The sequence below is a fragment of the Equus przewalskii genome, chromosome 9 (assembly GCF_037783145.1).
Source record: "Equus przewalskii isolate Varuska chromosome 9, EquPr2, whole genome shotgun sequence".
In the NCBI taxonomy this organism is placed as follows: domain Eukaryota; kingdom Metazoa; phylum Chordata; class Mammalia; order Perissodactyla; family Equidae; genus Equus; species Equus przewalskii.
Window position 1 is genome coordinate 49,219,613 of NC_091839.1, and position 9,335 is coordinate 49,228,947.

A 9,335-nucleotide genomic window follows, 5' to 3' on the forward strand; every position below is an offset into this window, starting at 1 on the left:
CCTGAGCTAACATCTGTGCCAATCTCCCTCTATTTTGTATGTGGGATGCTGCCACAGCATGGTGTGACAAGCAGTGTGCAGGTCTGTGCCTGGGTTCCGAACCTGCAAACCCCAGGCCACCAAAGCAGAGCATGCAAACCCAACCACTATGCCACTGGGCCGGTACCCAATATGATCCTACTTTTAGAAAACACATATAAATATGCGAAGAAGAAGACTAGAAGGAGTACATCCCATGTCAAAAGCGTTTATCTCACTATGTGTGATTTTTATTTTCTTATATAAATTCTCATATGTATTTTTCCAGTATTCTTAAAATTTTTAAATGAACACATAATGTTCCTAAAACTATTTTTAAAGATGTACTAAAAAGAAAAAAAAAAAACAACTGTCAGCTTTTTCAATAGTGAGGCTGCTTTCTAAGGTTGTAATTGTTCTTGCACCCATCTGGGCTGCCTTTTTGCATCCACCATTTTAAAAGCAAAAGTTCAATTAAAAAAAGAATGATGCATTTGAAAATAAAAAGAGAAATGGCTAAATTGATTTTTTAAAAGGCGTTCTTGTTTATCTGATTGGAAAATAGTAATCCAAGTATTACTTTCTCAGAAAAGAGTCCCTCAGCACAAATGTCTTCTGGAAGACAGTGGGTTCCTGAGGGCTTCAGTCACAAGTTCTGGCCTGAGGTCCAGAGACCAAAGTCTTTGAACTCACATAAGAGATTTCCGCCTCGGGTGTAGACCTCCCCTTGTCTCCCTGCCGTGCTGTCACTCTGGAAAGCAGCAGCCAATATACACTAAATGGCAGTTTCGCTGGGAGCCAAATGGGAAGGACAGAAGGTGGTACCAACTGGCTTGGAGGTAATTGGTTGGCACCCAGCACACTCATCATGCCTTCCTTTAGTGCACTGCCCTTCCACCCACTCTGTAATTCTCCTGGAACTGGTAATCCAGGGATCACCCCTCTGGTAAACCCAGAGATAGTCATTTGGCCCAAGCCAGGCCAATCAGACTCTTCTCTCCTAAACTGGGCCATTTGATGGAATGGGCTGAAGGGACTCTCCAAGAGTTGCTACTATTGAATTCTCTGGAATTGCTCTCATTCTTTAGCTAACTGAGTCCTGGTTATTTAACTTTTCCTTCAGTTCTGGAGGTTACCCAATCTCCTTCCAATAGAGTCTTTGTTTTTAATTGCCAGTGAACATTTCTATTTCTTACACTCCAGAAGTGCTACCTAAGGTGTAGCTGAAACTTAAAGGGTATGTAGCGAAGGAAGAGTGAGATTGGGTGAGGGCAGAGCAAAGGCTCTGGTATAATCCAGTCAAGCTCAACCAAATCTGTTAAAGCATCGTAGAGCGTGCCTGCGTACATCATTTCCAGGGTCATTGTGAGAATTGGCTTCTCTTACCCTGTCCACTCTTGAGGCTTCAGCCACAGTGACCTTCTTCCTTTTCCTCAGAAGACCCAGGTCCCTTCTTGCCTCTATGTAGTCTTAGCACATGCTCTCCTTCTGCTTGGAGGTTTATCACCATCATCACTGCAGTCCCTCAACAAGCAAAGTCCTGCTTGTCCTTAGGATCTTAGTTAAATACCGTTTCCTCAGAGAAATCTTCTGTGTCCGCAAAGACAAAGCAAGGTCAGTTCCCCCAAACTTCTTGCAGGCATTAATAATAATCATAACTAAATTATTCACTTTACAGTTAAGTATTGAACATTCATCCATCCTTCTATAATATACACTCCATGACTGTATGGAACCATGCCTTTCTATATACTGAGGCTGTGTCCATTACCGTATATCCAGTTTCTAGGAGAAAGCCTTACATGTAGTAAGTAGTCAAATATCTGTTGAAGGAACAAATGATCTGAGAAAACAATATATGTGAAAACTTTTGAAAAGATAATATAAGAAAATGAAAACATGGGGTATGGTAGAGTTCCACATTCCATGATGTGTACAGTTGTGTTACTTATTTTCCCAATATTACCACATTTCCTGTATATCGCTGTGGGTCACTGAACGTCAGGGAGCTTAACTGCCTTTCCTTCTGAGGACTGATTTGGAAGAGAATAGTTTCAAAGGTGCAGCCTATGGGGCTGGCCCGGTGGTGCAGTGGTTAAGTTCACACATTCAGCTTCAGTGGCCCAGGGTTTGCTGGTTCAGATCCCGGGTGTGGACCTACCCACCGCTTGTCAAGCCATGCTGTGGTAGGCATCCCACATATAAAGTAGAGGAAGATGGGCATGGATGTTAGCTCAGAGCCAATCTTCCTCAGCAAAAACAGGAGGATTGGTGGCAGATGTGAGCTCAGGGCTAATCTTCCTCAAAAAAAAAAGTGCAGCCTAATAGGTGGCAGTGTCTCTAAGGGTAATTATCAGTGTTGGCATGGCTTTAGCCCCCGCATACCCCACAGACACTCCAAATAACACAAACGCATATTTAAAATAGTGTATTTTCTAAACAAATGCTGCCTTAAGACAAGTAGCTCTCCCTTGCCACTGGATTTTCACCCCTAGCCACTCTTATATAGAAACCCTAGAGATGGTACTCTTGTGGAGTCTCAGTCCATCTGATTTCTCCCCTGCTAGGGATCAGTAAGAGACGAGAGACACGTGCCATGGTAGATAGTGGCCTGACCCAAAAGGATAACGGGGAGTTAATGTTCACATTGGAGAGTAAGGAGATAGGGAACTGGGCATTGTCACCTGAACTGCAAGAGAATTATATTAACAAACCCAGCCTAAGAACAAAGAATATTCCACAAAAGAAACAAAATCATTAAAGATGCATCTTGCACAATGATCATATTCTTCTCCATTTTAGTTATGCCACTAGGAAAATAATAGCAATATTTGCCATGGCACAAAGATACAATTTTACAATTGCTTTCACAACAAAAACAGCTTATTTCTCTCCCAACTGTCTTTTGAGGCCTCTGTTTACAAGCTCGGGGAGGGGAGCATGAAATAATATGAAAGTTGTAGGTGAGAAAGAATAAGCACAAGCATTCCTTTGAAACATTCTTAATAAATTTTTAAATTAATTTCCAGGCTGATAGGTCTCAGAAATCAATTTAAACTATTTAACTCACCACGCAAGAATGAAATTATTAAAAAAAAAAAAAGGAGGCAAGCTGAAAAATTTTGAAGGCTATGTAGGAGAAAGCCTTCAGCAGACAGCAGGAAGGAAAACTGCAGGCTTATAATGGGATTAGGAGGGGTTTTTCTCTGGGAAAAGTGCTCACTGAAGAGTACTAAGAGGTCCAATTAAAAAGACCATTATACTCTTATGAATAGTTGAGATTTCAAAAACTCATCCTAAGATAAGACTTCTAACCAGCTCATCCTAGCTGATCCTATAAACACATTTTTAGTTTCTTTTCTTTCTTTCTTTCTTTCTTTTCTTTCTTTTTTTTTTTTTTTTTGCTGAGGAAGATTCACCCTGAGCTAACCACTACTGCCAACCTTCCTCATTTTATATGGGAGCTGCAGCCACAGCATGGACATTGACAGATGAGTGGTGTAGGTTCTTGGCCAGAAGCCAAACCTGGGCCACCAAAGCAGAGTATGCCAAACTTAACTACTAGGTCACCAGGGCTTACCCTTTAGTTCCATTTTTAAAGAAGTTTACATCAGAGGTGCTAGACTCTATCTCTTCCCCTTCAAAATGTGTCTATTCCAGGATCTCCCATGTATACACAAGTAAACACCAACTCTGTTAGTTTCCCACTATTCCTTCAATATAAAGAAAAGTACCCTTGTCACATTATAACTTTGCTCTCTTGGATTGAGCACAAAAGAGTAGAGGAAATCTGTAGATTTTTTCAGGAGTCTGATAAGGTCTTGACATGCTTTATGCAAATGTAAACTAATGCCAAATGTCCTCCTTGGGCATCCATCTACATCATCGGGGCAGAAACTCTTCCACACCCAACCTTTGTGTTTCCAGCTGTAATGCTGGGTGGAAAGTGTAAATTTAAGAGGTATTTGGATTAGGGGCCGGCCTGGCACCGCAGTGGTTAAGTGCGCACGTTCTGCTTCGGCGGCCCGGGGTTCCCGGGCTCGGATCCCGGGTGCGGGCACGGCACCACTTGGCAAACGATGCTGTGGCAGGCATCCCATGTATAGAGTAGAGGAAGATGGGCACAGATGTTAGCTCAGGGCCAGTCTTCCTCAGCAAAAAGAGGAGGATTGGCAGCAGTTAGCTCAGGGCTAATCTTCCTCAAAAAAAGAGAGAAATATTTGGATTATTTAATAGGACTAAAGTCGTTCCCAGCAGTGCCCTGTTCTTCTTCATATAAGAAATATTCCAAAATGGGTCTAATCCTTGCATTGGGAAAGCAAGAACAAAGCATTACTTCCAGTCTAGGTAGCTTTTCAATCAATTCAATTATACCTTGCAACTGTTTATTGAATCATCTCTAATCCTAAACTGGATTAGTTTATGTTAAACAAGACCAAGAACCTTACCACTGGTTCCTTTCACTACTCATCCATCCTGCATCTAGTGACACAGACGTAAAGCATTCAGTTAACTGAGCATACAGATCCTTCTCTCTCTCCACACACACACACACACACACTTTTCTATTTATCTAAGTATTTATTAAATATTTAACCTAAGTATCTTTCTATCCTTCTATCTGTTTTAGAAGAATTGTAGGAAGAATCTTTAGAGGAAAGTTATGAAAATAAATTTTCACTACCTAGTTCCTTACCCCACCTACGCATGCTTACACACTCATTCACTCACACCCGCATGCACACTCACACACTTTTTTTTCTTATTTGAAGCAGCCACCACAGCTGTCAGTGCCTCAGGGGCTTTAAACATCAATCAGTTTCACAGCTGGAGGCAGAGTGATCTACAGCAATAAAGCTTAAAGTGCTTCCTTTTCTGATATAATTTGATTCTTCCATCCATTAGAGCGCACATTTTTTTTTTCAAAGCTAAAGCAAATGTTCTCTGTCCATTCCAGGGCAAATAAATAGTTACCTTAAAGAGGCAGAAGGTATTACTTACCAGTTAGGATGCTGGATGGAGAAAATCCATCCAATCATCCTTACTTCTTCATTGCTGAGTTGCTCGTCTTTGTCTCTGGGATTTGTCTCTTTCCTTCTTCCTCGGGGCTGCCAGTGACCTTGGTTCTGTTGCTCTGGGAGTGAATTCTGGCATCTATAATAAGAACAGATAACAGTGGCTTTGTTGAATATGTTCTTGGGTTTCTAATTCTAAGCAATTCAGTGGAATACAGAAAGGTGCTACAACATTCACTCATACTTTTTTCACTGGACCCAAAGTTTCAAAGCTTCTCCATCAACTAGAAATCACTCCTTTGATCACTAGTTTTAAAATATCTTAAACGTGATTCATCCTTGTCATTATCACTGTGTGTCTTACAACCTTACTGTAACTATGATTCTTTTGTCTTATAGTAGTTTATTTTAAAAACTGCTAGAAAGGGTAGAAAGTGATCTGAATTCCACCAAATTTTGACAATGAGAGTTGCAAAGAATTAGTTGTTGTCAACAAGGACGTGCATTCAAAGATTAATGATTACGGTAGGTCAGAATCCTGCGGTGGAATAGGGCATTGCGATTTTGTTCTTATCTAAAAAGACTGATTGGAGTGCTTGGGTTTGTTTTGTTTTGTTTTGCTTCAAAAAGGATATAATTTTGGCAACAAAAAAACCAGATATTTTTAACCTAAATGAGCAATCACATCTCAGGCATCTTGAAGCCTGCTAGCCCAGTCCGTCTGCAGCTGCCTCCACCCCTTCCCAGCTGTTGGCAGCGATACTGTCATACTTGTGGTTGTGCTCCTATTGGCTCTACCAAAGTTTCTCTCCATTTCTTTTGCTTCATTTTAAGCATCATCATAGCTTAGAAACTGTTAAGTTAGTCTTTATTCATGCAATCTAACTACTTGATAGTATCTACTTGATACATACATTGCATGAATCTATACTAAAATACATAATGATGGAATCTGAAAAGATTAAAGCTAAAATGGTCCTCAGAAACCTCTAGCCGAACAATACTTCTCCGTTCCACCCTTTTCATAGATGAGTAATAGGAGGCCCAGAGAGTTTAAATGATAACTCAAGGCCACACAGGTAGTCATTTATCAACTGAAATTTTGACGAAAATTTTCTAAATCCCTATTGCTATGGACTGAATTTTGTCCCCCCAAAATTCATATGCTGAAGCCCTAAACTCCAATGTGTGTATTTGGGGACAGGGCCTAGAAGGAGGTAACTGAGGTTAAATGAAGTTGTAAGGATGGGGCCCCGATCTGATAGGGCTGATGTTTTACATAAAGAGGAAGAGACACCAAAGTTCTCTCTCCACCACGTCAGGGCATAGAAAAAAGCTGAGCATGTGCCAGCCAGGAAGAAAACTTACACCAGGAACTGAATCCTGCTGGAAACTTGATCTTGGGCTTTCCAGCCTCTAGAGCTATGAAAAAATAAATTTCTGTTTTTTAAGCCACCTGGTATATGATATTTTGTTATGGCAGCCCAAGCTAAGACATCTATCCTTCCAATTTTTTGTTTTAATTTTGTGATTGAATGCTGAGCTCTAATCTTTTATAAGAGATCCAAGCCCACCCTCCCACTCTGAGTGGAGTATGGAAGGGTCCCTGATAAAACGTGTTTACTGGCTGAGGACACCATAGGTGATTGAGCCAGCTGCCTGTGTCCAAGCTACTGTGGACAGCACCAAGGAAGGAAGAATCTCAGGCTTCACCTGATTTGATTTTATTGTCTCAAATTTTCCTAGCTTTAATCTCTCACAAATGGAGCTAGTTTTCATTTATTTTTATTCTGTAAATGTTGGCTCCTTGGTTTCGTTCTTCCAGATTGGCGTGTGTGCTTCCTACCTGACTTTGTTTCTTTTCCCCTCATGCTCCTTCTCCATCTTCTCCTCCTTCTTTTACTCCTAGAGCCCTGATTAATTTTTGTAAAAAAACTCTATAGTCTATTACAGAAACTTATTAATTATTCTTTATAAATGACTCATAATGAGATCCTTCTTGAATAAATGCCTTTGTCTTTCTCTGAAACAAAGACAAAGTAGAGAGAGAGAAAGACAGAGAGAAAGAGAAAGAGGAGGGGAGAATTGTGTTCCCACGTGAGTCAAAGTGAAAAATTAGTTTTTTCCGAGATGTTTGCTTTGCAATATTTGTTTAGGAAAGCCAATTTTTCTCATATCTGAAATTAAATTTTAGGAAATGTACTTGGAATTAGAAATAGGTAATAATTACCAGTCCACGTATTTATTGTTGATGAGGGTTTAACTGGCTAAGAATTTTGAAGAAACAATGAAGTGTATTGCACTCAATCTTCCGTAAATTTTGTTTTACATGCCATTCTATGTCTCAATCCCTCCCATTGACCTTCTCTTCCTGAAGCAGGAAGTCAAACTCCTACATCTGGCACCTGCCGCTCCTCATGATTGAGCCCCTTTCTATTCTCCAGCCTTCATGCTCGTCTGTCTGTCGCATGATCCTTGCCCTAGAAAAACTGGTTGATCTGATGTCTCTTAAAATCACAATGTGAATTTCTATCATTTTGTCCTTTATTCCTAACTGAAATGTCTCCTTTCTTCTCCACTACTCAAATAAACTCTACCTTGTCTTCGATGTCAGCTCCCAGGCCCCATCTCCTTCTTCAAATACTCCCACTGACAGCGATTTCTCCTTCCTTGCTACTTCTATATCACTTAAAGTCTGTATTAGTCATTTGTTACTTAGATGCTAATTTGTCATTGGATTTATCTTCCACATGTGTATGTTCTGACTCTTTAAGAGCCAGTGGTTTCCAACACTCTACCCCCAGCACTTAACACAATGTCATGCACGTTTTAGATGCTCCTTAGATCTGTTCATGGCGATCACAAAATTGTTCTGTAACTACTCTTACTACCACCACTCACTACCTCTGTGCATGGAGCAACTGCTGTTCCAAGCGCCTTACATCGATTCTTCATCTACTCTTTCCACAACCCTCAGAGATGTGTGCTCTTTGCTATTTCACAAATAAAGAAAATGAGGTTTGAGGTGCCATATTAGACTGATTATTTCATGACTAAATGATGGAGAAACACAGGTCAATTCCTTCTCCGTGTCAGATCCTTTATAGACATTACATCATTCAATTTTCACAACAATCCTGTAACATGGCTTCACCTGACAGATGAGAAAATCCCACTCCAAGAGGTTAAGTAACTTGGCCAAGGTCAGGTAAGGTTTCAGACACCAGCTTTCCTCCTCTTTAAGGATAATAGTCTTCAGTAGCTGTTTTGGGGATTTGGAGGAAAAATACTACATTACAATGTAATATGGGTTTGCAAAACTTAAACTACACCCTCGTTTAAATAAAAATTGCCAAATACAGATTCAAGAAATTTATGGGTGTTTAGGAATAAATAATATACTTTAACTCATTAATGGGTATCATTCCAATATAATTTGTATGTTGGGAAAATAAACTTCCTTCAGTAGGGAACTCTTTCAGGATAATTGATTTCAGGTTGTTAGTATGAGAAGAACCTTATTTGAGCAGTTGGTTCAGGGTATGGCCCAGGGCCTCTGAGCGCAGAGTACTTGGCATGGAGCACGTCTGGAGTCTGCCAAGCAGAGGGTTGGGTCTCTTCAGAGAACTGCTACATTTTAAAGGGAAGATATTTTTTTTCCCCTCTTCAGAGCATTTTCAAATCTTGGCACTAAAGAGGGGGAAAAAAGGTATGTCTTTTCTTTGAAATACTGGCTTTTTCTAAAAAGACCACCCTCTCCCTAAGCCTTGGAAACTTCAAACAGTCTGACCGAGAAGTCAGAACTCCTCTGGTTGAAGAAGCTGTTATCTTGAAAGCTGCTACAGGCTATAAGCTCTTAGAGGGTCCTGGAGCTCAGAGTCTGTTTGTATTCATTTTTAATAAGCTAAATGAAACGTGGAAGAGAATTCTGAGCGTGTGTATAAATGCATACATGTGTGTATACCTATATATGCATACGTTCTTGTCTTTTAACATCGTAAATGTATAAAATTCAGTTAAATATGCACCTTATGAACTAAAGGTGTGTATTTTTCTTAAAGAAATAATATTCAAATACAAATGTAAATTTTATTTGGAAAATTTTGATTAGGCTTTTTTACTAAATATACTCTTGCAGGAAATTTCCTGTGAAATTTTAATTGGATTTCATACTTTTGGTCTTATTTTTATGCACCTCACATTTCACTACTCTGTAAGAATTTGACACAATTTCCATGTGTTTCTCTTACCTGATATTACAGTTTAAATACATTTTAAATACATGCATTAAAGAGCAAAATT

General features: G+C 39.8%; 1 long non-coding RNA gene across 1 annotated transcript; it reads right to left on the reverse strand.

Moving 5' to 3' along the window:
- Positions 1-1,410: 1,410 nt before the first annotated feature.
- LOC139073719 (uncharacterized) lies at positions 1,411-8,963 on the reverse strand. The gene is made up of 3 exons (XR_011522705.1): positions 8,188-8,963; positions 5,020-5,172; positions 1,411-1,608 (listed from the first exon to the last, which is right to left on the reverse strand). It is a non-coding gene; the product is annotated as an uncharacterized lncRNA (long non-coding RNA).
- Positions 8,964-9,335: the final 372 nt, after the last annotated feature.